This window comes from Elephantulus edwardii, unplaced genomic scaffold (genome assembly GCF_000299155.1).
Source record: "Elephantulus edwardii isolate Elephantulus edwardi_28Jun2011 unplaced genomic scaffold, EleEdw1.0 scaffold00081, whole genome shotgun sequence".
NCBI lineage: Eukaryota > Metazoa > Chordata > Mammalia > Macroscelidea > Macroscelididae > Elephantulus > Elephantulus edwardii.
In genome coordinates, this window is record NW_006399831.1 from 7,003,019 (window position 1) to 7,030,643 (window position 27,625).

Below are 27,625 nucleotides of genomic sequence, written 5' to 3' on the forward strand. Positions count from 1 at the left end.
CTATTAATTTTTAGACATATCTAAACAGTTTCTGATTTTATAACAGTACACCATGCACTATAGTTTTAAAGATGATATTCAAAAGATGTTGTGTATAGCAAGTGATCTCTCAATTTGGTATAGTTAATCTAGAAGTCAATTATATTAAGATTTAGGTTAATGTAGCTATTAATTTTTAGACATATCTAAACAGTTTCTGATTTTATAACAGTACACCTTGCACTATAGTTTTGGAACAACTTGTTGATTGTGTCAAAGTGCAAAGCATAACCTTTTCCAGACTCTTATCTATCATATTATCAGCAGGTCATTTAGGCAATTTAGTATTATCAGTCTATCTTATTGAGAGTCTTCCTCTCCTATGCTGACCCTCTACATTTCCAAGAATAATGTCCTTATCTAAGAATTGGCTGTTACTAAGAACCTGCTCAAAACATATGAGACAATGTTAGCCATAGTATGTTGTGATTCACACAGTCAACAAAACAGGCAGACCTCCTTTCTGATATTCTCTATTTTCTTCCAAGATACATCTAACATCAGCAATGATATCCCTAGTGCATGGTCTCTTCTAAATCCAGTTTAGATTTCTAGCTTTTCCTTGTTGAAGTGTTTTTCTAGCTATTTTTAAATAATCTTCAGAAAGATTTTGCTTGCACGTGATATTAAAGATATAAACACTTTTTTATTTGCTGCTTCTTATAAACCTCTCCTACTTTTCCAAACCCTGAGTCCCTAGAATTCCACTTATACGACAATTAAATGGGCTATGTATGATAGTATCACTATAAACAAATGCTTTACAGAGTACCATCTAAATTCAGCATCTTTAAAGTACTAAAGGGCAAAGGTGTTATTATGAGGACTAACATGAACCTGACACAAGCTATAAAATTTCCAATTGTTTTATATGAATGGACAAGAAACAACAAAAACCAAAGAGGAATTTGTACTTTTAGCTTTTTATGCTAGTGAAGAATATTCAATAAGATAAGAATTACCAAAATAACAAATGAATTTGTCTTGGAAGAAATGGAACCAGAGTACTCCTTAGAAATGAGTATAGTGAGCTCTAGTAAAAAAAAAAAGTGGAGCATGTTATGAGGTGGGGTCAATCCCTGTAGCATGGTGTAGTGCTTGACATAACAGTCAGCTAAGGGGGGTAGTAAGACCGTGAATGAGATGGAGTGAAGCAATGATTGCAATAAGGGGTTTAAGCCTCGCAGAGATTTTAGTGATGGCACAGGTTCAGGGAAAGTTTCAATCTGTTGTACGCAGGATTGCTAGGATCCACAGCATACTCGACGGTATCCAACAAGAAGATGTTCATTGTGCAAAGCTACAGAGTTTAAAACATGTGAAGTTGAGCTCTTACATGCTTTGTTTTGAGGTTTGCTTATTTGTTGTGTTGTAATAAATTGACATGCTCCAATCCATTCCATTTTCTCATATGTTTTTGGGATCTATGAAAAATACAACCTAGGCAGGGAATTCTGGAGGCCTAGTGGTAAAGAGATATGCTTCCAACCAAAATGCACATCATTTAAAGTCACCAATTGCTCCAAGTGAGAAAAGTGGATAATATCTCCCCATGCAATTTACAGCCTCTGAGAAACTGCTAGAGAGTCAGCTATAAGTCAGTTCTAAGTCAACAGCACATAACAGCAGAATATGTGTTGATCTGGTAAACAAAAAGTCAGCTGCTGAAATTCACAGCCTCTTTACTGGAGAAAAGTGGTAGTTAATGTCTCACTGTAAAGATTTCAAGCTTCAGAAAACCAATGCAGGGAAGCTCTGATTTGGATTAGACAGCATGTCAGTGGGGTATATCTCTTTTTATTAATATACTATTATTCTTGTTTTATGCTGTCAAGTCAGAATTGACTCATAGCTGACCTACCAGGAGACTTTCCATTTTTCTTCTCTGGAGCAGCTGGTAAATACGAACCACCTGCCTTCAGGTTTGTACGGCTGCTCAACTTCTTACTGCTAAGCCACCAAGCCTCCCAATTAGTACAGTAATTACATATATGTTGTTGCTTTGTACTGTTGAGTCATTAGTAACCCATAGTCGACCCTCTACTGAGTTTTCAGAGGCAGTTAAGCACACTGAAGGAGATTGCCAATAATTCCCCTGTGGAGCAGCTGGTGAATTTTAACTACATTTCTTTGTGTTGGCAGTTCAATTCCTTACCATTAAGCCATCAGAACACCCTTACACACACACACACACACACACACACACCCCACACACACACACAGTGCTGATTCTCCAGCAAATTTTTAGAATCCATTTAATCAAAGAGGAAGAGATTGCCCATTCTTGTTCCGTGTCCGTGGAGTAGCTGATAGATTTGAACTGTGTGCTTTCAGGATTATAATACAACTTCTTACCACTAGGCCAGGAGATCGATGGATCTATCTATCTATCTATCTATCTATCTATCTATCTATCTAATGTATATATATTTATATATAATTTTCTATATATACATTATATATATACATTATACATATATACTAATTAAATATATGTGCATACATATTTATCACATTAAATTAGAAAATATAAAGATATTTAGTTGAGACACTTTTGCTAACTTATTGTTGTCCTTGCATACTGTTGAGTTAGGCTGACCCATAACTGACCCTCCGGTGGGTTTTCAGAGTCAGTTAATCACATGGGAGGAGACTGCCCATCCTTATCCCGCGGAGCAGTCTTGAACTGCTTGCCTTTGGAATTGCAGTGCAGCTTCTGGCCACTAGGCCACCAGAGCGCCCCTTGCTAATACATAATGATCAATTATTACCAGATTTTTATGTTACTACAGTAAGATACTGCTGGTAATATGTTCAAGACATATCCAATAAAACTTTTATTTTCATTTTACAGAATAGAGCTTGAGACTTGGACTGGATGCTAGAAATTATCTCTCTATACACAAAAATTGCCTTATCGAATTCCTGACAATTTGCCTTGCATATTCCATTTAAACTTTTTATGTACCAAGTTAAAAATCAATCAAAATAGATATAATTCCTAATCATTAAGCTTTTTAGGAATGTTGACCTGAAGTCTAATAACAGTGGCTTTAAAAATATTTATACAAAACCTCTTGATTCCTAAAATAACTAGTAATTTAGTCAAACAATATTTCTTTCACCTCATGTTCCCTTACCTTGTTTTGGGATATTCATTACCGACCAAAATTTCAGTTAGAGTTTCATAAATCTAACTTCTTCAAATTTTAAAGTATTTAAAAACATTTTATATAGTCAAGTAAGCAAATTGGAAGGATATTTTATAAAATCTACCTTATAAATAGCTTATGTATGTATACACTAAACAGACTTTTGACATATTAAAAGCAGGGCATATAATATTTAAATATTAAATTTAAATACTGATTGATAATTTTCTAGACTATTTTAAGTGCACTGCATTAGCTCGTTAAATACAGTGCAGGTGTGCCACGTTAAGTGACACTTCTTTATCCAGTGATTTTTCCACCATGTATAAAAAAAGATTTAAGATGGCAACATATTTTGAGCTAATAATTGTACCTCTAGCAAACTATGCTAATACAGAAATCAGATTACCCATCAAATATCTTACTAGTAGAATAATAGTTCAAAAATAAAAATAGTTTAAGGTTAAGTAAAAGAAAATGAGATATAGGGTTGTATATAAGCGTTGTATTCAACAAATTCTGTACTTCATATACATGTTCATATATAGCATATAATATATATATGAATACGTATTGTTCTTATACACTATTGAGTCAGAATCAACTCATAGCTTCAAGTAGTTTTTCAGGGACATTTTATCCCCTTGCATGGGAGGAGATTAACATCTTTCACATGCCAAACAGCTGGTGGATCCCCTCTGAGAGTGTTTAGGTTACAGAGAAGCTCCTTACCTCTAACCACCAGAGCTCCCTATATATACATATATATGTACGTGTGTGTGTGTGTGTGCGTGCTCGCATGTGTATACAGCTATCCTTTTGTACTTGGAATATTGGTTTGGGGATGTTCCACGGGTAGGAAATTTGTAGACACTCATGTTCCTTACACAGCATGGTAGAATATTTGCATTTAAACGCTCCCTGAGATTTCTGACTTTGCAAATCACGTGGGAGGGGATTACCTATCTTTTTCCTGAAGAGCCGCTGTTGGATTAGAATTGTCACAGAAGTGCCACCTTTGGGTTAGTTAGAAGCACAACTTGCTAAGGACTAAGTCAACCTGTTATTGTTGAGTACCGTCAAGTCGGGACCAGCCCACAATTGACCCTCCAGTGGGTTTTCAGAAGCATTAAATTGCACAGGAGGGGGGTTGTCCATCTTTTACCCATGGAACAGATGGTGAATTTGAAACACGTGCCTTTGGATTGGCAGCTCAGCTACTTACTACTCAACCATGTTGTTGTGTAAAGTTGAGTCAGAACCAACCCTTAGCTGACGCTCCAGTGAGGGACAGTTTTCAGAGGCAGTTAATCAAACAGAAGGAGATTGCCTATCTTTCTCCCACAGAGCACTTGGTGGATTTGAACCACATGTCTTTGGTATTGCAATATAACTCCTTGCCACTGGCTACCAGAGCTTCCTTCTAGGTCATAGCATTCCATAAATCACCATTAAGCACCAGGGTTCATTTCTCAACTAGGCCGGGATGAATTCTCTAGAATACTCTGAGTCTCTGAATGAGAATCTTATATAACATGTTGATCAATAACAATTTAAATTCTCACAGCTCTTCTTAAAAATTAAGCTTATATGTCACCTTTTTTTAGTCAAGAAGTAATTACACTTCACTTTCAAATGTCTTTACTAGAAAATGAACACACAGTGAAATTATTGAAATAACAGCTTTTTCCCATGAAATGTATTTATTCTTTTTATTTTACCATTGATGTCTGTTTATTTCAAGTGGCGGTCATCAGAAAACAGGGAAGATTCTTATTAAAAACAAGCTTCTGTGAGAAGTTAGTTGTAGATCAAGGCAGCTAATTTTAAATATAAATCTTTCCTAGTTTCTGGTGGTTGTTGCTGTTGTTATGTGCCATCGAGTTGCTTGCGACTCATAGCAACCCTATATACAACAGCCCTAAACCCTGCTCTGTCCTGTGCCAATCACACTGCCTCTGACACACCCATCCCAATTACCCCAGTCAATGAGTCAATCCACCTCATAGAGGGTCTTCCCCTCCTGCGCTGTCCCTCTACCCTCCCAAGCATGATGTCCCTCTCCAAGGACCTGTCCCTCCTTGCAACATGTCCAAAGTATGTCAGACAAAGCCCCAGAATCCTTGCCTCCAAGGAGTAGCTTGGTTTAACCCTCTCCAAGATGAATCTGTTTGTTTACTTGGCAGTCCATGGTACATTCAATACTCTTCTCCAGCACCACAGCTCAAAGGCATCAATTTTCCTTCTATGCTCCCTAGTCATTGTCCAACTCTCTGATGCATAACAGGTGATTGCAAAGATCATGGCCTGTATCAGGTGCACCTTAGTCTCCAGAGAGACACCGTTGATCTTGAGTACTTTGGAGAGGTCCCTAACAGGAGACTTTCCCATCGCAATCCGTTTTCTCTTTTCCTGGATGCTGGTGCCAAGAGTGTTGACCATGGAGCCGTGCAAACTAAAGCGGTGAACAATCTCAATCTCTTCGCCAACCATCCTGATGCTACCAATTGGTCCAGTGGTGAGAATCTTTGTCTTCTTGACATTGAGCCTCAGTCCATACTGAAGGCTGCAGTCCTTGACCCTCTGCAGCCAGAATTTCAGATCCTCCTTAGTTTCAGCAAGCAGGGTTGTGTCATCTGCATAACGCAGATTATTAATAGATCTTCCACCAATCCTGACGCCACACTTCTCATAGAGCCCATCCTCTCGGATAATCTGCTCTGCATATAGGTTGAAAAGGTATGAAGATAGAACACATCCCTGGTGTACACTCTTCCCAATTTTGAACCATGCAGTGTTACCCTGCTCTGTCTGACGACTGCCTCTTGGCCCAAATATAGGTTTCACATTAGCATGATTAAATGTTCTGGGATTCCCATTCTTCTCAGTGTCAGCCACAGTTTGTTATGATCCACACAGTCAAATGCCTTTCCATAATCAATGAAGCACAGATTAACAAAAATACAGAAAAAGATAAACCAGGCTTTGATAAGTATTTACTTACAAATCCAGTCCAGTTTCACACATACGAAATTTAAATTCTTTTTTTTTTCTTTCAAATTCAAACAGACAGAGGACATATTAAATAATTTTCCCTACAAAATCATGATTTTATTAATTATTTCCATACCTACAACTATACCCCACCAATGTTTTTGTTGTTGTTTGTTACATGCTGTTGAGTCAAGTACAACCCAATGTGACCCTATGAACAAACAACAGTTCTGAATCTTGTCCTATCCTGTGCCATCCTCACAATTTCTGACACCTTTAAGCCCACTGCAGCAGTCACCATGTCAATCTATCTCATTAAAGGTTTCCTCTCTTTTGCCAATCCTGTCTCTTTCCAAGTATGATGTCCCTCTACAAGGAATAGCCTCTCCTAGCAATATCCCTGAAATATGTGAGATGAAGCTTTATTATCATTACTTCCAAATAATACTCTAGCTGCACTTTCTCTAAGACAGTTTTTTTCTTTTGCAGTGCATAGGATATTCAGTACTCTTCTCCAACACCACATCAAAGGCATCCGTTCTCCTGTCATTCTTATTCATTGTTTAGCTCTCAGATGCACAGCAAGTAATCAAAAAGACTATGGCACTTCTTAGCCCTCAAAATGACATCATTGTTCCTCAATAATTTGGACAGGTCTCTATCTACAGGCTGCCCTAGTGCAATATGTTTCCTCATCTCCTGATTGCTAGTACCAAAGATGTTGATTGTAGATTCAATTAAGACAAATTCTACAATACACTCCATTTAATCAACAATATGATGACCAGGAACATTTGCCTTTACAAGGCAATACTTGACTCTGGTCACTGGTTTTCTAAGATACTTTAAAACTCTATAATAATCTATAGTGTAGCATGAAGTGAAAAGCCACCTTTCATACTGATAACAGATTTGCTTTTTTAAAAAAAATGTGCAATAGCTATTAACAATACAGTTCTACATATCATAAAATTACACTCTTCTGAAAGAATTCTCTTGGTAACTTTCAGCTAAACAGCAGTCAATTTCATTAGTAATATAAAGATGGTAGCTCTGGTGATTTGAATCTATCAGTGATTCTACAGCAGACAGACAGACAATCTCCTCTCTTGTGATTTACAGCCTCCAGAAACCTACTATAGCATCAGAAATGAGTTGATTTTAACTCCATGGAAATAAGTTGAGTGGATACTGTGAACATTAACACTAGAAAGAAATCAACAATCCACACTGGTAAGGAAAGTACTCTTTAAAAAACAATCAACCACAAAAAGGAGATCAAAAAGGCAGCATTTGCCCAAGGACAAAGTTCAGAAGTCAAGAATAGTTGGAAAGAAAGGTTAATGAAAATGGGAAACACAAGATTGAAAGAAGATGAGTGAAGATTATAATCAATGGCATAAGACAACTTGTATATGAGCTGTTGGGTGTGAAAATTTAATGTCATTACAATATGAAGTTAATAAAATAAAGCCACATTCCTAAGTCAAAGAAGGTTTGGAAAAGAATAGGTAGAATGTTTTTCCATTTTTCTCTTAAAAAATAAAAAGTAACATTAGTGAGAAAATTATCATTTCAACTAAAATATTCCTTATAATTAAATTAAATAATGTATTTTATTATTGAATACTGACAGATGTTTTACTGATCATAATTGCTGGGACACATAGGTAGGATATTAAGTCAATAAACACTGAATAAATTACTTAAAGCACTGTCCCCATATAATCCTCCTATAGCAAGCAAACGACATATATGACTAGGTATTAATGTCCTGACAGGAGTCCAGAACAAAGGCTGCATAGGGGAGAGGACTTGGGGTGAGGGATTGTATAACAATGAGAGAATCTTTCTTTTATTTTTCAAAGAGAAGAGGGAATTGGTGTGGAGGGGTGGGCAGGGAGAAAAGTGCAACAATGAGTGAATGCAATTCCAAAGTCTCTGTAAACTTTTATTAGAATTAATTTAAAAAATCAATGGAATATTCAATTAGTTAAATGAGTGCAGAAATCTCTATACATTTTCTGTCCTACTAACTTTTCCAAACAGAGATATTTACCATGACAATTAGAAATCACTCTAGTCAGTAGCTGTGCAATGCTGTTTCAACAGCAGGTTTGATTGCCCATTTGAGATAGACATAAGTAACCATATTATGTCAGTGCTGACTGGAAATGAGCACACGGCTTCCATTCAAGAAGTGCTTGTGTCATGTCTCAATAGAATTTGATTCAGAATTTGATTCCTCCCTCGTAGGTTTAACAACTGGAGAAGTGACCTTTATTCTTTATTGGTGTTTAACTTTTGACACCTCAAAGTAATTCTGTGGGTACCCAACTTTTATCCTTCCTTTAAATACTTTTGGGGCAGGGGCGAGCAGTAAGGAAGGCAGCAACACTGAACATTAAATGTGCTGTGAGGCTTAATGGTATACTGAGTTTGGCAACTGATAATGATGGATAATTTTATTGAAGCTGTGCTGTGATCCTCAGTAGAACTTCTCCCCTTTCTCAGTGTTTATGTATTATTCAAACTAATAGTCACCCTGAAATAGAAAAAGCTTCTTAGCTCTTAAAACTTTTATTGAGGGGAGTTCAAAATGCACACGGTTAAGTGCTGTTCTCTGTGCATTTAATGTAGAGTGAAACGCTGCTTGGTGCCCATTTTAGATACACTGGCAACAAGACAGACAAGGAAGTATGTGCTAGGAGTCATGAAGATACATATGAAAAATTAAAAGTTTAAAATTAATTTGAACTTATAATGCAACACACCACGTGGAAATCTAAAAATCAATCTCCAAATGGAACAGCTTGAAACTTTGTGTTGCCATCTGGTTTTGGACCTGGATCATTCAGTTCCAATTTTGCCCTTGTGAATACTCCAATTTTATACATACTACATGGGAGCAATAATCTCCATGCCACCTAAGCATATCTTCTTGTTTTTCCTAAAGGAATATTGTTGTTTTACTTTTTTCTATGTATACTATCAAAGGTCTCTGAGTGTTCTCTTAATCATGGACACATTTATGTTTTATTTTAAACCAGGTGTGATGTTAGCTTTTGATTTGTAGAGGTAAAGAATGATGAATGCATTTTATATTTTTTAAATGTGTGCATGCATATATAATTTATACATTTTAAATGAGCTTGAAAAACAGATTGATAAATTCAAATAAAAAAAGAAAAATACAGAAGTGGCTATTTAAATTGTAAAGTAAGAGTTCGAGTAGGACCTCACATACAGCAAGCTGATTAATGGATATTATGCATGGAAAGCCTTTAACACAAGACTAGTACAAAACGAATGCTCAGTATGCAGTAGCTATCCATTTTTGTTTTCTTGTTAATAACATGTACACATTTTAGTGTACTTTTAAGAAATATGTTTAAAAGACAATGTCTGTTTTATTTACATGTTATTGTTTTTGTTTTTCTGTCCCTTTGAGTCACCTGTGACCTATAACGACGTTATGTACAACAGCCCTAAACACTGCTCTATCCTGTGCCCCAGTCACTGAGTCAGTCCATCTCATTAAGGGTCTTCCTCTCCTGAGCTGTGCCCCCCACACTCCCAAGCATGACGTCCCTCTCCAATGACTGGTCCCTCCTTTCAGTATCCAAAGTTTGTCAGATGGAGCTTCAGAATCCTTGCCTCTAAGGAGCAGCCATGTTTCACGCTCTCTAGGATGAACCTGTTTGTTGTTAGTACTCTTCTTCAGCACCACAGCTTGAAGGCATCACTTCTCCTTCTATGGTCCCTACTCATTGTCCAGCTTTCTGATGCATAGCAAATAATTGCAAAGAATCGGGCAATTGCCTCAATCAGGTGCACCGTAAATGTTAATTGTTGTACACAAAATAACACTGTGAGACTCAGAGAGGTTAAACACCATGTCTCAGAGAACACATCTAGTAAACGGCAGAGATAGGAGCTGAAATTATGGGGAGCTCTGGAAACATTGACCTTCGGATGTTGCACCAGTAATTCGAAGGCCATACTTTCTTAGTAATTTGAACTCACTGGTAACTCTGGTGGAGAAAGATGTACAACTTCCTCCCATGAGATTTTTAACTTTGGAAAGACATTGGACAGTCAGTTATGAGTTGGTTCTGACTTGATAGTCATGTTTTGAGCTATTACTTGATGGCACTTTATTGTTAGGTGCCATCTTTTTTGTTCTCATTCTTTATGATATTCTTGTTGTTCTTGTTATGTGCCTTCAAGTCACTTGTGACCTATAGTGACCCAATGTACAGCAGCTCTGAACCTTGCCCTGTCCTGAGCCAGTCTCATTAATACTGACACACCAACCCCCATTACCACAGTCACTGTGTCAATCAATTTCATCCAGAGTCTTCCTCTCCTGCAGTGCCCCTTTACCCTTCCAAGCATGATGTCCTTCTCCAAGGACTGTTTCTACTGGCCATATGCCCAAAGTATATGAGACAGAGCATCAAAATCTAACCTTCAAGGAGAGACATGGTTTCACTCTCTCCAAGACAGATCTATTTGTTTTCTTGGCAGTTCATGGTATGTTCAAGACTCTTCTCCAGCACCACAATTTGAAGGCATTGATTCTTCTTTTGTCACCCTTAGTCATTGTCTAGCTCTCTGATGAATAGCAAGTAATTGTAAAGGCCATGGCCTGGTTTAGGTACACCTTAGTCTCTAGACTGACATTGTTGCTTTCCAGCACTCTGGAGAGATTCCTAACAACAGATTTTCCCAATGCAATTCATCTTTTGAGTCCTTGGCTGCTGCTGTTAAGTGTGTTGATTGTGGAGCCAAGCACGCTCTAATTGTTAACAACCTCAATCTTTTCTCCAACTATCATGGTGGGGCCAGTTGGCCCAGTGGTGAGAATGTTTGTCTTCTTGATATTGAACTCCAATTTATGTTGAAGACTATAATCATTGACCTTCTGCAACAAGTGCTTCAGGTATTCAGTTTCAGCAAGCAAGATTGTGTCACCTGCATAACCTAGGTTGTTGATGAGTCTTCCTCCAATCTTGATGCCACATTTCTCCACATGAATCCCTGCTTTCTGAAGTATCTGTTCTGCATATAGATTGAAAAGCCTCTTATGGACAACAAAATAAAACACTGCAGGGTCCCGTAGTATGCTAACGATGACTGCTGTCTTGAAGCTCATTGTTGTAGTCACTGTGCCAATCCATTTTTATGAGGCTTTGTTTATTGCCTTTATATGAATGTGTTAGATATTGAGAACAGGGTATTTGAAACAAAATTATAACAAATATTTATGTTACTAGTAAGATGCATAAAAATGTATCTTTTTAACATAACACTTGATTATTTGCAAGGAACTCTGGTGGCACAATTAATAAAAGATTTAGATACTAGCCAAAATCCCAGAGGTTCAACCATGTTAGCTATTCTAAGAAAAAATAGTAGTCAACTTCCACAAATATTTACAGCTTTGAAAACAAATTTTCTACGCTGTTCTACAGAGTCACTATGAGCCAGAATCACTTGATGGCAGCGTTTTTGGTTAGGCTTCCCTCCCCTTCATATTTTTATTGGTATGCATGTAAGTATTCATACACATTGTGTTTCATTGTGAGTAATACACCCCAAGGAAAATAGAACTAAGGCACCACCAGAGATTTGTGCACCAATGTTCACAACAGCATTATTTACAATCGCAAGAACATGGAAACAGCCAAATGTCCAACCACACCCGGATGGATTGAGATATTTTGACACATTCACACGATGGAATACTACACAGTACCCAGAAACTACTATTTCAATAAAATACTGCATAACATTGGAAAGACTGCAGAGATTATTATGCTGAGTGAACTCAGTCTCATAAGGACAACTGCATAAGACCGTTATTGTAAAAATAGAAGAATAACTAGTAAAGCATGTATGGAGGGCCAATGGGAGACTGTATAGGAGCAAAGGAGTGAGGATGGGGAAAGGGGAAATCACAGGGTGGCATAATTTTGTTGGTGTAAAAGGGGGGGTAAAGGAAATGGGAAAGATCTGGCGGGAACCTTGTTTGGCTTTTTGTTTTTAATAATTCATTGAGTTTAACTGAAAGTGAAGAAAAATTGACTTTCTGTAACATCATTTTATGTGTTCAAAATGAATATTAAAATCTTTATGTCAGAAAAGTGTATCACTACTTTCAAACTATCTAATTCACTATCATTACTGTCAACTTAAGCAACTCATAGCTGGCCATCCAATCTTTCTCTCACAGAGTTACTGGCGAGTTTAAAGGGCCTGCCTTTAGTTTGGCCATGCAACTCCCCTTCCACTAGGTCACTAGCGCTCCACAAATATATAAATAAATATCCTCGCACTGCCTTAGGATTCTTCAAACAGACGACTAAAATCATACTGTTAATATATACATACAACATTTAAAATTACAACAGTAAATTTTAAAGTGCATCCAATCATTTGATTATCATACGATCCATTTTTGGCGCACTTTATATTTGAAGCTTCAGGCTGCAATTTCTATTTCTAGGAAACTTCCTGAAAATGTATTACATAAAGCATAACTGATAAATAGCCCATGAGCAAAGAAAATATATCATTTTTATACATATAATTAAAAGCAACAATGATAAAATCAAACCATTGATAGATGATAGAGGTATATTGGCTGTTGTTGTTGTGTGCCATAAAGTGGGAAGTGACTCTTAGTTGAACCTCAAGCACGTTTTGAGAGGCAGTAAATTGCATGAAAAAGGATTTCCCGCCCCTCTCTTGTGGAGCAACTAGTGTATATGAATCACATGCCTTTGGGAATGAAAGCAGCTTTTTACCACTAGGCCACCAGAGTTCTTCATATGTGGATATAAGAGATATACAATTTACAGGCTATATATACATACATTTATTTTATTAGTGACAGAAAATTGTTTCAGTATTATGATACTAACTATTAAGACTTCAAGAATAAAGCACTTTACAAGAAGCTGTATAAAGCACACTTTTGCAAAACCAAGTAAATAATTTTTACTGAAACCTGATTTCTACAACAGTGACAGCATGCATTAAATAGGACAAATATCACACAAGTTGAACTAGTCTATCAAATACTTCTCTTTTTGAAGGATCCATTTGCCAACCTTACAAATGTAACAAGAGAGGATTTCTTGAAACAATGGATATCTGCAAAATTACTAGATTACGGGCACCATTTATTTTTCCTAAATATTACGGACATTATGTGATTTCTTTTTCTATAATATCAGGAGATAATCAGTTTTCCCAGTCCTATAAATTTTGTCTTATTTAATCTAACTCTTAATGATTATATTTCACTGTATCTATTGTTTGTTACCCTTAACACTTAACAGGTGCTCACTGAGTTCAGACTGTCCTCAAATGTTAGCACACTGGGCCTGAGTTTGGTATCTGGTTCAAAATATATTACCTTATGACCTTGGTAAAACTGTTATATTCATATGATAAAAAGAGATAATAAGAAGAGAAATACCTGATAGTATTAATACAAGAATTTATTAAGTGAATCTATGGACATTATATAGCATACAGCCATAGCAACAGAGGATTTGGTTAAATTCAAGGGTTAAAAGCAGTGATACAACCACTCTTTCATATCAACATATTGTTCTATATCTACCTATACTCATAATATTGTTCGTTGTCAAGTCAAAACTGACCCATAGCTCCAGTGGGTTTTCTGAGACAGTAAATCGCACAGAGGATACTGTCAATCCTTCTCCTGCAGAACGGCTGGTGGTATCTCGATTTGCTTCTTACCACTCCCTTGTTGTTTTCCCTCTTGTTATGTGCCATCGAGTCAATTGTGACACATAGCAACCCTATGTACAGCAGCCCTAAACCCTGCTCTTTCCTATGTCAATTTATTGTCTCTGACACAGCTACCCACCTACCCCCATTATCCCAGTCACTGAATCAATTCATCTCATCAAGGATCTTCCTCTCTTGAGCTGACCCTCCATCCTCCCAAGCATGATATCCCTCTACAAGGACTGGTCCCTTTTTCCATCATGTCCAAAGTATGGCACACAAAGCTTCAGAATCCTTGCCTCCAAGGAACAGCCTTGTCTTACTCTCTCCAGGATTATCCTGTTTGTTCTCCTGTCAGTCCATGGCATATTCTATACTCTTCTTCTGTACCACAGCTCAAAGGCATCAGTTCTCCTTCTATCATCCCTAGGCATTTTCCAGCTTTCTGATGCATAGCATATTTCAAAGACTATAGAAACAAGAGTGTCATCCACCTCCTAAACAATATGCCTATGGAAACTATGAACTTTGAGAAACAATGGCAATCAACAACAATAATGATGAGGATCAGGCTAACCTTAGTCTCCAGACTGCTATCTTTGCTCTTCAGTACATTAGAGAGGTCTCTGACAGCAGACTTTCAAAATACAATTTATCTCTTCATTTCCTGGCTGCTGGTACCAAGAGTGTTGATCGTGGAGCCAAATAAACTAAAGCTGTTAACAATTTCAATCTCTCCACAATCTATCATGATGCTGTCAATTGCCCCAATGGTTAGAATCTTTGTTTTCTCGATATTGAACTTCAATTCATATTGTAAGTTGTAGTCCTTGATCTTCTGCAGCAAGTGCTTCAGGTCCTCCTCAATTTCAGCAAGCAGAGTTGAGTCATCTGCATAACGCAGATTGTTGATGATTCTTCTTCCAATCTTGATGCCACATTTCTACTCATAGAGCCCAGCCTCCCAGATAATCTATTCTGAATATAGATTGAAAATGTATGGAGTTAGGACATATACCTGGCATACACCCTTCCCAATTTTGAATCACGCAGTTTTTCCTTGCTCTGTTTTTATGACTGCTTCCTGGTCCAAGTAGAGGTATCACAATCAAGAGTACAATCAAGAGTTCTGGGATTCCCGTTCTTCTGAGTCACAGTTTGGTGTGATTCACAGTCCAATGCCTTTGAATAGTCAATGAAACACAAATAGACATTCCTCTGGTATTCCCTGCTTTCAGCTAACATCCATATAACATTAGCTATCATATCCTTGGTTACCACAGCCTCTTCTAACCCCAGCCTGCACTTCAGGCAGTTCTCTGCTGATGTGCTGTTCCAGTTATTTTTGGATAATCTTCAGCAGAATCGTGCTTATATGTGATACTAATGATAGTGTTTGATAATTTCTGCACTCTGTCAAAATGAATGAGAACAAATATAGATCTCTTCCAGTCTGTTTGCCACGTGGTTGTCCTCCAGATTTCTTGGCACTACTTGGTGAGCACATTCTTGGCAGAATCTGTTTGTTGAAATATGTCGATTGATGTGCTGTCAATTCCTGAGGCCTTGCTTTTTGCCAATTCTTTCAGAGCAGCTTGAACCAGAGCTCCCTTACATACTTATAATACAGGCATAACTATTTTGCATCTTATTCCCCTCTACATTAATAAGTCATAATTCTTGGCTCAAGTATTTTATAGGACCTTTGTATATTTATACCTACCTTTCCTCATTAGTAAAATTACAAAAATCTATTGCTGGGGTTTTTTATTTTTGTTTGTTTTGTTTTGTTTATTGAGTTGACTTTGACTTATAGTAATCCTCTGAAGTGTAGCTCTGAAACCTCCTTTGTCCTGAGTTAATCTCACTGTTTTTGGCACAGCTGCTGCCATTACTTCATCACTGTGTCAAGCCATGCCATCCAGTGTCTCCTGCTCCTGTGCTAACCCATCACCCTTCAAACATGATGGCTTTCCCAAGTTCTCCAAGTAGTTCTCTGTAAGAGACACAAACTGGGTTTAAAAGAGACTGTTGTACTCGGAGCAACCCTGCCAATGTCAGATGGATCTTGGCTGAAAGCAGAAAGAACCAGATGAAAATCTATTTGTGTTGTATTGATTATTCAAAGACATTGGACTGTGTGGATCACAGCAGATTGTGGAAACATTGAGAAGAATGGGAATCCCAGAACACTTGATTGTGCTCATTCATGTGGAAACTATTCTTAGTCCAAGAAGCAGTCATCTGATCAGAGCAAGGAAACACTGAATGGATTAAAATTAAAAAAGAAGTGCATAAAGGATGTGCTCTTTCTCCTAAATAGATATTCTACATGCAGAACAGATTGTACACGAGGCTGGACTTTGAGGAAGTATGCAGCATCAGGACTAAAAGCAGGATCTCTTGTTTTTATTGTTACTATGTACCATCAAGTTGCTCGTGACTCATAACCACTCCAAGTACAATAGCTCTGAACCCTGTCCTATTCTGATCAATTTTGTTCTCTCTGACACTTCTACCCCTATTACCCCAGTTATAGCGGCAATCATCTTCTCTGGGGTTTTTCTGTCCCTTTAACAGAGAATCACTTGACGACAAATGTTTCTGTTCCTATTATCTCTATCATATGAGTGTTAACTGCTTGACCACAGTTATCAGATAATGTATTTTGATCATTAGGTCCTTTTCCAAGTACTGATCAATCTTGTTATTGTTACGTGCCATCAAATGACCTGCAACACACAGATACAATATATACAACTGCTCTGAACCCTGCCCTGTCCTGAGCCAGTCTCACTATTTCCAATACACTAACTCCCATTGCCCCATTTGCTGTATCAAGCCATCTCATGCAGAGTCTTCCTTTCAGGCACTGTCCCTCCACTCTTCCAATCATAATGTCCTCCAAGGACTGGTCTTTCCTTTCCACTTGTCCAAAGTATGTAAGATGAAACTGTAAATTCCTAGGCTCCAAGGAGAATCTTGGTTTCACCCTCTCCATGACAGACTAATTTGTTTCCTTGGCAATCCACAGTATGTTCAAGACTCTTCTTCAGCACTATGATTTAAAGGCATCGATTCTTCTTTGGTCTTCTTTAGTCATTGTCCAACTCTCTGAAGCATAACAAGTAATTGCAAAGACCACAGTCTGGATTTGGCGCACTTTAGTCTCTAGATTGATATTGTTGCTTTTTAGAACTCTGGAGAAGTCCCTGACAGCAGATATTCCCAATGCATCTCATCTTTTGATTTCCTGACTCCTGTTTTTTTTTTTTTTAGAGTGTTGTTTGTGGAACAGAACAAGCTGTAATTGTTAACAACCTCAATCTCTTCTCCATCTATCATGGTGCTTGCAGAAAGTGACAAGGACCTGAAGCGCTTGCTGCAGAGGGTCAAGGACTGCAGCCTCCAATATGGAATGAGGCTTAATGTCAAGAAGACAAAGATTCTCACCACTGGGGCAATTGGAAGCATCAGGATGGATGGTGAAGAGATTGAGATTGCTCACAGATTTGTTTGGCTCCACAGTCAACACTCTCGGCACCAGCAGCCAGGAAATTAAAAGATGTATTGCGATGGGAAAGTCTGCTGTTAGCGACCTCTCCAAAGTACTGAAGAGCAATGGAGTCTCTCTGGAGACTAAGGTGAGTTTGATACAGGCCATGGTCTTTGCAATCACTTTTTATGCACCAGAGAGCTGGACAATGGCTAAGGAGGATAGAAGGATAATTGATGTCTTTGAGCTGTGGTGCTGGAGAAGAGTATTGAGGGTACCATGGACTGCTAGGAAAACAAACAGATTCATCCTAGAAAGGGTCAAACTGGGTGGCTCCTTGGAGGCAAGGATTCTGAGGCTCTAACAAGAGCAAGGAGGGACAGGTCCTTGGAGAAGGACATCATACTTGGTAGGGTGGAAGGACAGCGCAGGAGGGGAAGGTGGATTGATTCAGTGACTGGGGCAATTGGGATGGGTGTATCAGAGACAATGCGATTGGCACAGGACAGAGTGGAGTTTAGGGCTGTTGTACATAGGGTCGCTGTGAGTTGCATGTGACTCAACGGCACATAACAACAACAACAAATGACAATATCTTTTAAATGTGTCTACTGTTCTTCTGACTGCTCATTACTGATTTTATGATAGCAATCAGAAGTTTGCTTGTTAACAGTTCTGTACATGTTCTACTTTGGGTGTGCAAATCAATACCATGTTTTGGAGCCTGAAGTGGAAATATATTGATACAAAATCAACAGTGCTTGTCTTACCGAGCATCAGGTCTAATTTACCACATTTGTCAAGCAGCAGCGTCAAACCTGAATTCCTCTACATAGCTTTGCACTGACATATCCATTCCCTAAATAGAAGTAGGACACTCACTTGTTGTTTGTTGTTATCATTGAACTATATGACTATGTTGTTGTTGTGTACCATACAGTTGGAAACAGCCCATGCTGACCCTTTGGTGGGTTTTCAGAAGTAGTAATCTCACGAGATATCCTATTCTCTTGCGGAGCATCTAGTGACCTCGCACTGTATGCCTTTGGTTTGCAGTGTAACTTCTTGTTACTAGGCCACCAGAGCTCCATTTGACTGTAGTCAATAATTATAGTGACTCTCTGAACAACAAATCTAAATTCTGCCCTGTCCTGCACCATCTTTGTAATTCCTGATATATTGGAGTCCATTGTAGCACTCACTGGCAATCCATCTTGTTGAAGGGCTTCCTCTTTCTCTGACTTTCACCTAACCCAGCATGATGTTTTTTCAAGGACAGGTCCCTCCTGACAACATGCCCCATGTAGATAAGACGGAATTTCATTATTGTTACCTTTAAGAAGCACCGTGTTTTCACTTTCTTCAAGACAGATCTGTTAGTTCTTTTAGTACCTCATGGGATAGTCTACTAGATAAATAAATGTCGCTGGGATATTTTACCAGAAAAATGAAAACCCATACTAGTTAGCAATTCTTAGGCCCCTTTGGATTCTGGAAAAGAATCTTCAGCTACATTCCTGATTTCTATTAATTAAATTCTTTATTATCTTCTATTACTAGATATAATTATTGATAAACACTCTTAAGATATTAATCTTGGACATTAGCCAATTTGATAATATTTTTTCCCTTTTTCTGAAAGAGCTTTAGAAATTGACATGAAAAGGATTCTATCATGTGTAAATAGGTATGAACTCTTTATAAGGTGACAGCAGGCATGGGTTTCTCCACCTTATTGGGAATATATATATATAGCAAAATATTGTCAGTAATGACATTAATTCATTTTGTTTTCATTCCCCCCCCAAAAAAAATAATACTGAACATTTATTATTTCTCTTTAGGAGTATAGGCTAATTGTGTAATTTGATAATTTGTACAAAAAATGCAATTTTACACATATTTATTAAAATATTGCTAAGTTTAAACAGCTTATATTGCCACAGTTCATAATATTGTCATGCATAATATATGACTTCTATAAGGAAGAAAATTAGGAAACCTTCATTAGAGAATGGACTCAGAAGGTGACATAATATGCTTGATATTGTGTTTTACTAGGGTTTTTAGCAGAAAAGTGGCTTAGATCTTAAAAAAAATGAATGATGCATGAAGCAAAAATTAAGGGATAAAATATTATTTTCATATTATCAAGTTAATTTAATTTCTATATCAAGTTAATTTTATTTTTTGGTGACTGCATAAATAGACTCAAGTGTAACAGAAATGTGAGAATGGCACAGGATAGGACAGGATTCAGATCTGTTGTTTATAGGGTCACTATGAGTCATGCTTGACTGGACAACATCTAACAACTAAAACAATCTTAGGATATAGACAGCTTCCTATATACTGTATCATCATGATAGACAGACAGACATACAGACGCACACACTCCACCATTCTCGAAGAGATCCTTTGAAATTTATATTCTAAGATAAATTATAACAGCTATTAAGTAATTGAAGATATTTTTGGAAAATACAAAAACCAGCATGGGGATCATTGCTATATTTGCAAACCAGCTCTCTCCCTTTCTTAATTACAAAATCACAAGTTCTTACAATAATAACAACAAAACATCTAAAATAAACAAATGCAAAATGAAATCATGACTCATCCTGAAGTTCATAAAGGATTTGTAGAAAAAAACAGAAATTTTGAGTTCATGTACCTTAACGTAAATTGAAATTTTGGTATTATGCCAAGAATACAGATATTTTAGAGCCTAGTGTGGACATTTGTATCTTTCCCCTCTTGAAATAATGTCAAATTCAGCTTTGCTTTCTGTTTTGTGTCATCTTTGCCATCTTCATTTGAGACCTCAGTTTTAGGAGAAAGATAAGATACTCCTTTCAAGAAATAAAGTATAAGTTAAAAGAATAATAAATTACAAGTTTCTAGCATGTTGTAGTTGTTGTGCTTTTTGTTTTTGTTTAGTTTTTTGTTTGTTTGTTTGTTTTTTATGTTGTAGTTGTTTTAAATGGTCCCTTAAGTCGCTACAAACCAAGAGGACCGTATATATAAGAACAAGTAATGACCCAAGCTTCATGATTACTGATATGTTTTAATTCATTCAACAGATTTGACCGTTGATAAGCTTGAGTGTGTTTCTATTGTGTGTGCATGTACATATGATCAGTTTTCAGTGTATTTGATTTCCTACTTAAAATTTTTTCAAAGCTCCATGTGGAATCAATAAAGTCTGCCTCCTGCTCATACCTTTTTTTGTGTGCATGAAATTTCATGCTATATTTTCTAAGGCTTTTGAATATTTCACTTTATTTTTATATTTTCTGTCTGGATTGTGATCCTTCTGGTTAAACTCTACTCCTAGCCTAAAACTATTTGAGACTAGTGCCAGGGGCCTCTGGTGTCCCAGTGATAAGGAGTTACACTGCCAACCTTTGGAAAACTATGAACCTTCTCCTCCCATACAATTGACAGCCTTGGAAAACCAGCTGGATATCAGCTATGGGTCAACTCTGATTTGCTGGTATCTAACAATAGCGGTGTCAGGGATAGGTAAAGACAATTTCCAATAGAGTTGGAAGACACTAACTGGCAATGGAAGATATGTTAGAAGAAATGTACTGGGTTTCCTTCCCAGGGATATTTTATCATGTGTATGATTTTGGTTTCTTAATCAAACTAAAATCTTTAGCAACAAAAAGATTCGCAGGCTTGACTAATCAAGGTCATTATTTGATTCACATAATCTGCAGCTGACTTAAACAAACAGACCTTAGGGTAAAGTCTCATTACTCTGTGCATTTCAGTTTTGAAATTTTAAACCTTTTTTCAAGTAACAAAGCCTGTGAAAAGGAATATTTTTTAACAGTTAAATAACTTTGAAGTTTTCAGGTTTAAGTTTGAAATCTAAGAAAATAAAAAAGTTCCTGGATTGAGGCCTAAAGTTTGCCCTGATATACCCTGAAGCTAAGTTGTGAGCCCTTTGAAATTCTAACTTACAAAGAAAGTGCTGAGAGAATAGTAACTATTGATTCATAAACATTACCACTAAAATATCTAACACATTTAATTACTGTAAGTTTATTACAGTTATAAAAAAATAACTTTTTCAAAGATCCTCCCTTTTTTGAATTTATAAACAAAGTCTTCTTGGTAGAATTTGGCCAACAACATTTCTGCCTGAGAGATACACAAATAAAAAGTAACATCAACACATATATGATAAGGGTAGTGTGTTACATTAATCCATTTATCAGAGAATGTTTTTAATGAATATAGTATGACAGACTGGTGGCTTAGTCCATCAGGAGTTGTGCTATTAATCTGAAGGCAGTTATTCTCTGGCAGTTCAAATTCACCGGCAGTGCCACAGAAGAAAGATGAATAATGATGAACAATCTTCTCTTGTACAATTTATAGCCTTGAAAGTCCTCTGGAGGGCCAGCTATGGACTGATTGATGCCTACTTGACAGCAATGAATGGATGGGTGAATATGATATATAAGATGTACCGACTCAAAAAAAAAAAAAGATGTACCAACTCCAAACCCATTATCTTCCAAATGGGTCAACTCTCGGTCTCCTGGTAAGTTCCCCATCAATTTTTTTTCATTCATTCATTGTTTTCTTTTATTATTATTATACTCATTTTTATTATTATACTAGAGAATACCAGAAGAATGTCTATCTGTGTTTCATTGATTATGCAAAGGCATTTGACTGTGTGGATCATAACAAACTGTGGCTGACTCTGAGAAGAATGGGAATCCCAGAACATTTAATTGCGCTAATGCGAAACCTATACTTGGACCAAGAGGCAGTAGTCAGAACAGAGCAGGGTAACACTGCATGGTTCAAAATTGGGAAGGGTGTACGCCACGGATGCATCCTGTCTCCATACCTTTTCAATATGTATGCAGAGCAGATTATCCGAGAGGCTGGGCTCTACAAGGAGAACTGGGGCATCAGGATTGGTGGAAGATCTATTAAAAATCTGCGTTATGCAGATGACACAACCCTGCTTGCTAAAACTGAGGAGGACCTCATGCACTTGCTGCGAAGGGTCAAGGACTGCAGCCTTCAGTATGGACTGAGGCTCAATGTCAAGAAGACAAAGATTCTCACCACTGGACCAATTGGCAGCATCAGGATGGATGACGAAGAGATTGAGATTGTTCACAGCTTCAGTTTGCTCGGTTCCACAGTCAACACTCTTAGTACTAGCAGTCAGGAAATCAAAAAGCGTATCACGATGGGAAAGTCTGCTGTTAGGGACCTCTCTAAAGTAATCAGGAGCAACAGTGTCTCTCTGGAGATTAAGGTGCGCCTGATACAGGCCATGGTATTTGCAATCGCTTGTTATGCATCAGAGAGTTGGACAATGACTAGGGAGGACAGAAGGAGAGTGGATGCTTTTGAGCTGTGGTGCTGGAGAAGAGTACTGAATGTACCATGGACTGCCAGGAAAACAAACAGATTCATCTTGGAGAGGATTAAACCAAGCTACTCCTTGGAGGCAAGGATTCTGGGGCTTCGTCTGACATACTTTGGACATGTTGCCAGGAGGGACGGGTCCTTGGAGAGGGACATCATGCTTGAGAGGGTGGAGGGATAGTGCAGGAGGGGAAGACCCTCTATGAGATGGATTGATTTGGTGGCTGGGGTAATCGGGATGGGTGTGTCAGAGGCAGTGTGGTTGGCGCAGGATAGAGCACGGTTTAGGGCTGTTGTGTATAGGGTCCATTTGTCATCAATTTATCATAAAATAAGAGAAAAAATTATAAGCAAATGTTACGTAAAATTTCTAGGTCACTCACATGGAACCAATCACATTGCATTGATAGCAAACAGGTAATTAAAATGAAATTTTCAGGTGGCAAGAGAAATAGAATTTCTAAAATCTAAAAATAGCCTACCTTACTGTCATTAGCAAAGAACTGATGCACAGCTAATACTCCAGCCCAGGTTTTCAGAGGCTATAAATTGCATGAGAAGGTGATTACCCATCTTTTTCCCACAGAGCAACTGGTGGATTTGAATTTTATGCCTTTGAGCTTTGGTGTTTGAAAAGAGTTTTGAGGGTACCATGGACTGCTAGGAAAACAAACAGATTCATCTTGGAGAGGGTTAAACTGGGTTGCTCCTTGGAGGCAAGGATTTTGAGGCTTAATCTGACATACTTTGGTCATTCTGTAGGGAGAGACTGGTCCTTGCAGAAGGACATCCTACTTGGGAGAGTGGAGAGCAGGCGCAGGAGGGGAAGGCCCTCTAGAAGATGGATTGATTTGGTGACTAGGGTAATCAGGATGAGTGTGTCGGAGACAATGAGATTGGCAGAGGACAGAACTGAGTTTAGGGCTGTTGTACATGGGGTCGCTATGAGTCTGAGTCGCAAGTGACTTGACGGCACTTAACAACAACAACCTTGGTGTTGGCAGTGCAACTCCCCATATACTAGTCCATCAGAGCTCCCTAATTTGAATAAAAGTTGGGTGGAGATGGCTGTGAAGAACTCAGACGATAATTTTTAGACTAAGAATAACCTATTCTTTTTAATAGTCTATTATTTATTTAAAAATTCAGGCATATATGAAAGTTTGAAGAAAATTATCAAATGCTTTCTCTTAACACTTGGTAACTTAAGTAAATTTTATGATTGAATTTAGTATAGTTGTCAAACATACTCTTCAATTTCTTTAAGTGAAAAATACTACTTTATCTTAAAAAAGTATCTAAAGAATACTTTGGACATGGAATAAATATATTAATTTTAGGGATGGCTTTAGAGATTTGCCTTTAATTGAAGAAAAGATAAGTTATTACATCTATTTATTCCATGCAGTTTGGGATTAAATAATTTAAACAAATGAAAAGCAGAAGTGATGATTATACGCAGAAAAGGAATACTTTACATTTTACATGAATATTCATATGGTTTAGTTTCCAGATTCACAGTCTCACATTATAAATTACTTCTGAACAGTAATGTTGTTGCTTTATCTTTGCTACAATACTTCCTATGAGTCTGACAGAATCTTTAAAATTTGATAATTAATATAAATACATTTATACTTTTGACAACTGAAATTTATACTTTTTATAACCGAAACTTAAGCGATCAAGTAAATATATTAAAAATTAATTCCCCAAATTGGAGAGGTAACAAACTCTATATAATTTAAAAGGAAAGAATATATAACTAAAACCTAAATTCATACTTTCCTACTTTATCCAGTTGTTAAATACTATTGAGCCTCTAGTAGGTATCAGCTTATATGTAAGCAAAGATTAGCAAAAGGCAACATTTCTCCCCAAATAACATAAAATAATAAATAATACATTAATATACACAATAATAATGATAAAAATTGACAAATGTCTCCAATACAATGAAAGACCGTATTTGTTTAAAACACAGACTATTACTTTCATCATGCAACTGGGATAACCATATTGGCAGAGTCAAGAATAAAGTAGTAGTATAAGAACATTCCAGAAAAAGAAATCAAAGATAGAATAATCTTCAAGTGGGCTTCCAAACCAGAACCTTTAAATGGTTTTGCCAAAGAGTAACCCATAATTTGATTCAGATTTTGTTCATGTGAAAATTAATCTTTTGCATAATAAGGTAGAAAATGTGATACCAGGTTGTATAAGTATGTGCCCAAATTAAGGAAATTTTAATAATGCATTGAACCATGCAAATCTATAGCCCCAATATCATTAACAACAGGCTGCTAGTTAGTAGACACCAGAGATAGTGAAGAATGTGTTTGTTTTTGTCTTTTAAAATTTTAAGGTAAAAAGTACTTCAATAAATTCCTACACATTTCTGGAAAAAAACCCCAACAAAACAGTCAACAGATTACATAATGTGTGTGCAATGATTTAAGTAACATCAGAAATGGTACCTGCTGAGTGGTACCATGTTAGTGCATCGACAAATCATGAGGTGAAATAACGAAGTGTGAAACACCACCAAGAAAATATCCCTCATCATATGCTCTAAACTGCTACTGAGAGGGACAAGAAAAAACTGAAGAGGTTTGCCTCGTGAGAAAGGTAGACAGTGACAGACTCTCCTATGATTTTCATAAAAGGTAGAAAGTATAAGAAATTAGAGAAATTTTCCTTTAAATCCTCAAATATTTTGATAAATTTGCACTCTGACAAAGTTTAGCTCATATCACAACCATAATTGCAGAGTTGGTTCATAGTTTTAGAGCGAGACCTTAAGAACTGTTAATGGGCAATAGTAAGTCAGGGTTGGCTCCTCCCCTTTTGGCCTATTATGTGTCTGTACTGAATCGCTAACACCAACCTTAAAGAAACACGTATTTTCCTATTTATACTTACATATTTGTTATTTGCATATTTTAATAATGGTTGTACATTATCAAAGCTTTGTTTAAATTCTAATTTGCAATCATAGAACATTTTAAAACGTGCATTTATGTGTGTGTGTGTGTGTGTGTATATATATAATGTCTTTTTTATTAATGGTGGGTCATCTGCAGCATAGACTTCTCTATAAAATCATTCTCCTTAGAATGAAGCTCTTTTTATTTTTGGACTTTCCTCCCAGTGAGGATAATTGAGTGCAAAATAATTAGGTTCCCCAATGCAAATGAAGATGATGTCAGCATTGAGGTTAAACTTTCTAGTTAGTTTATATGAACTCCAACTCTTAAGATTCCTATCCTGTGATCTGAACTAAGTAGATAAGACATTCACCTTCCTTAAGGAATTCATATATTGTGATTAAATAAAAAGCAAGTGCCTGAGGGAAAACTTGCTGGCCTACTAACCTATATTTCAGATTCATGTTCATTGATGAGTTTAAAATTCCCAAAGCAGCCAACAGTAATGAACATTCCCTCACCCCACTGCACCCCTGCCCCCTCATATTTCCTACAAAAGACAGTTTACAAATGTCTGTTTTGGGCTGCCTGGCCACGTGTTACTCCTACCCTTTCTCCTGGGCCCTCAGGATACACAGCCGATGATGCTCTCACTCCTCAGCCCCACCCCACTAGCCCTTTCACTCAGAATAGTGGCTCCTGTTAATACAACATAAATGGAAGTTGCCAGTGTGGGCAGGTTTCCATATGGAGGTTGACAGCTGTTCAATCAGATTAAGACAAATTCACATAGCCAATACGAGAAGAGGGGGAAGTCAATTCAGAAGAAAACTCTGTTGTTTTGTATTATTACTTGTTTTAAGATCTTTAGAAACAGTGCATTATTATTAAGGATGGTTTTGCAAGCAAGATAACCTTTCATTAGGGTTGGTATTTAACAAGCAAACAAAATATAGTCAAATTAATCATTTTTTTAAATGCTGATGATTTGCATATTAAGACCCTTTAGCTCTAATCATCACATTGAACATCAGAATTCTCATGCCACTCTCATCCCCATAAATATGTGTATCCAGGTAATGGTCCTAAAAGATAATAAGACTTCCAGCTCATGGAATAGAAAATGACATTTGAAAAATGTGGGAATATATTTAAAGAAATTGTAAAATACTGCAAGAGGAAAGTAACAGAAATTTACAACCAGTAAGAGATAACACATCCCCATCACTAGCCAAGCTTGTGAATAAGTAAATATTTACAATATGGACATATGCATATCAAGGTAAGGCCACACTGTAGGAACTCAGAATCTGTGGCAAATAGTTATGAAGCACACATTGGCAAGCAGAGGCATTAAAAAGAAAATACTTTTAAGTTTAAGACGACTAAATACATTTAAAATATCCCAGTGCTAGGCTGACCTTCCTAAAATATACAAGACTTTTAACAAAAGTCTTTAAATGCAATACATTGCTATTATTTTCTATATCTAAACTTTACCAAGTCATGTCATCATCGTAAAGCAGAGCTAGCAAATCTCCAGCTGAGTTAGAGGACATTGAGAGAAAAAAGTAGTCATATTTTCAAAGACAAAACATTTTTGACCTGTTTTTCAGTGAATTACAATGTAGTGCTGTTTAAAAACGTATAGAGTGAATGAATGAATTCCCATGAATACATATATATATTTTGAAATAAACTTTTCAGTGTCAGTTAACAATATCAAAACACAGACAGCAATGATCTTAACGTTCTTTTTTGTACCTAAAGCTTCAAAATCTTTGCTAAAGTTTAACATGACAGATTAAACTTTCATATGGTATAAATTCTGACTTAAAAAGAAA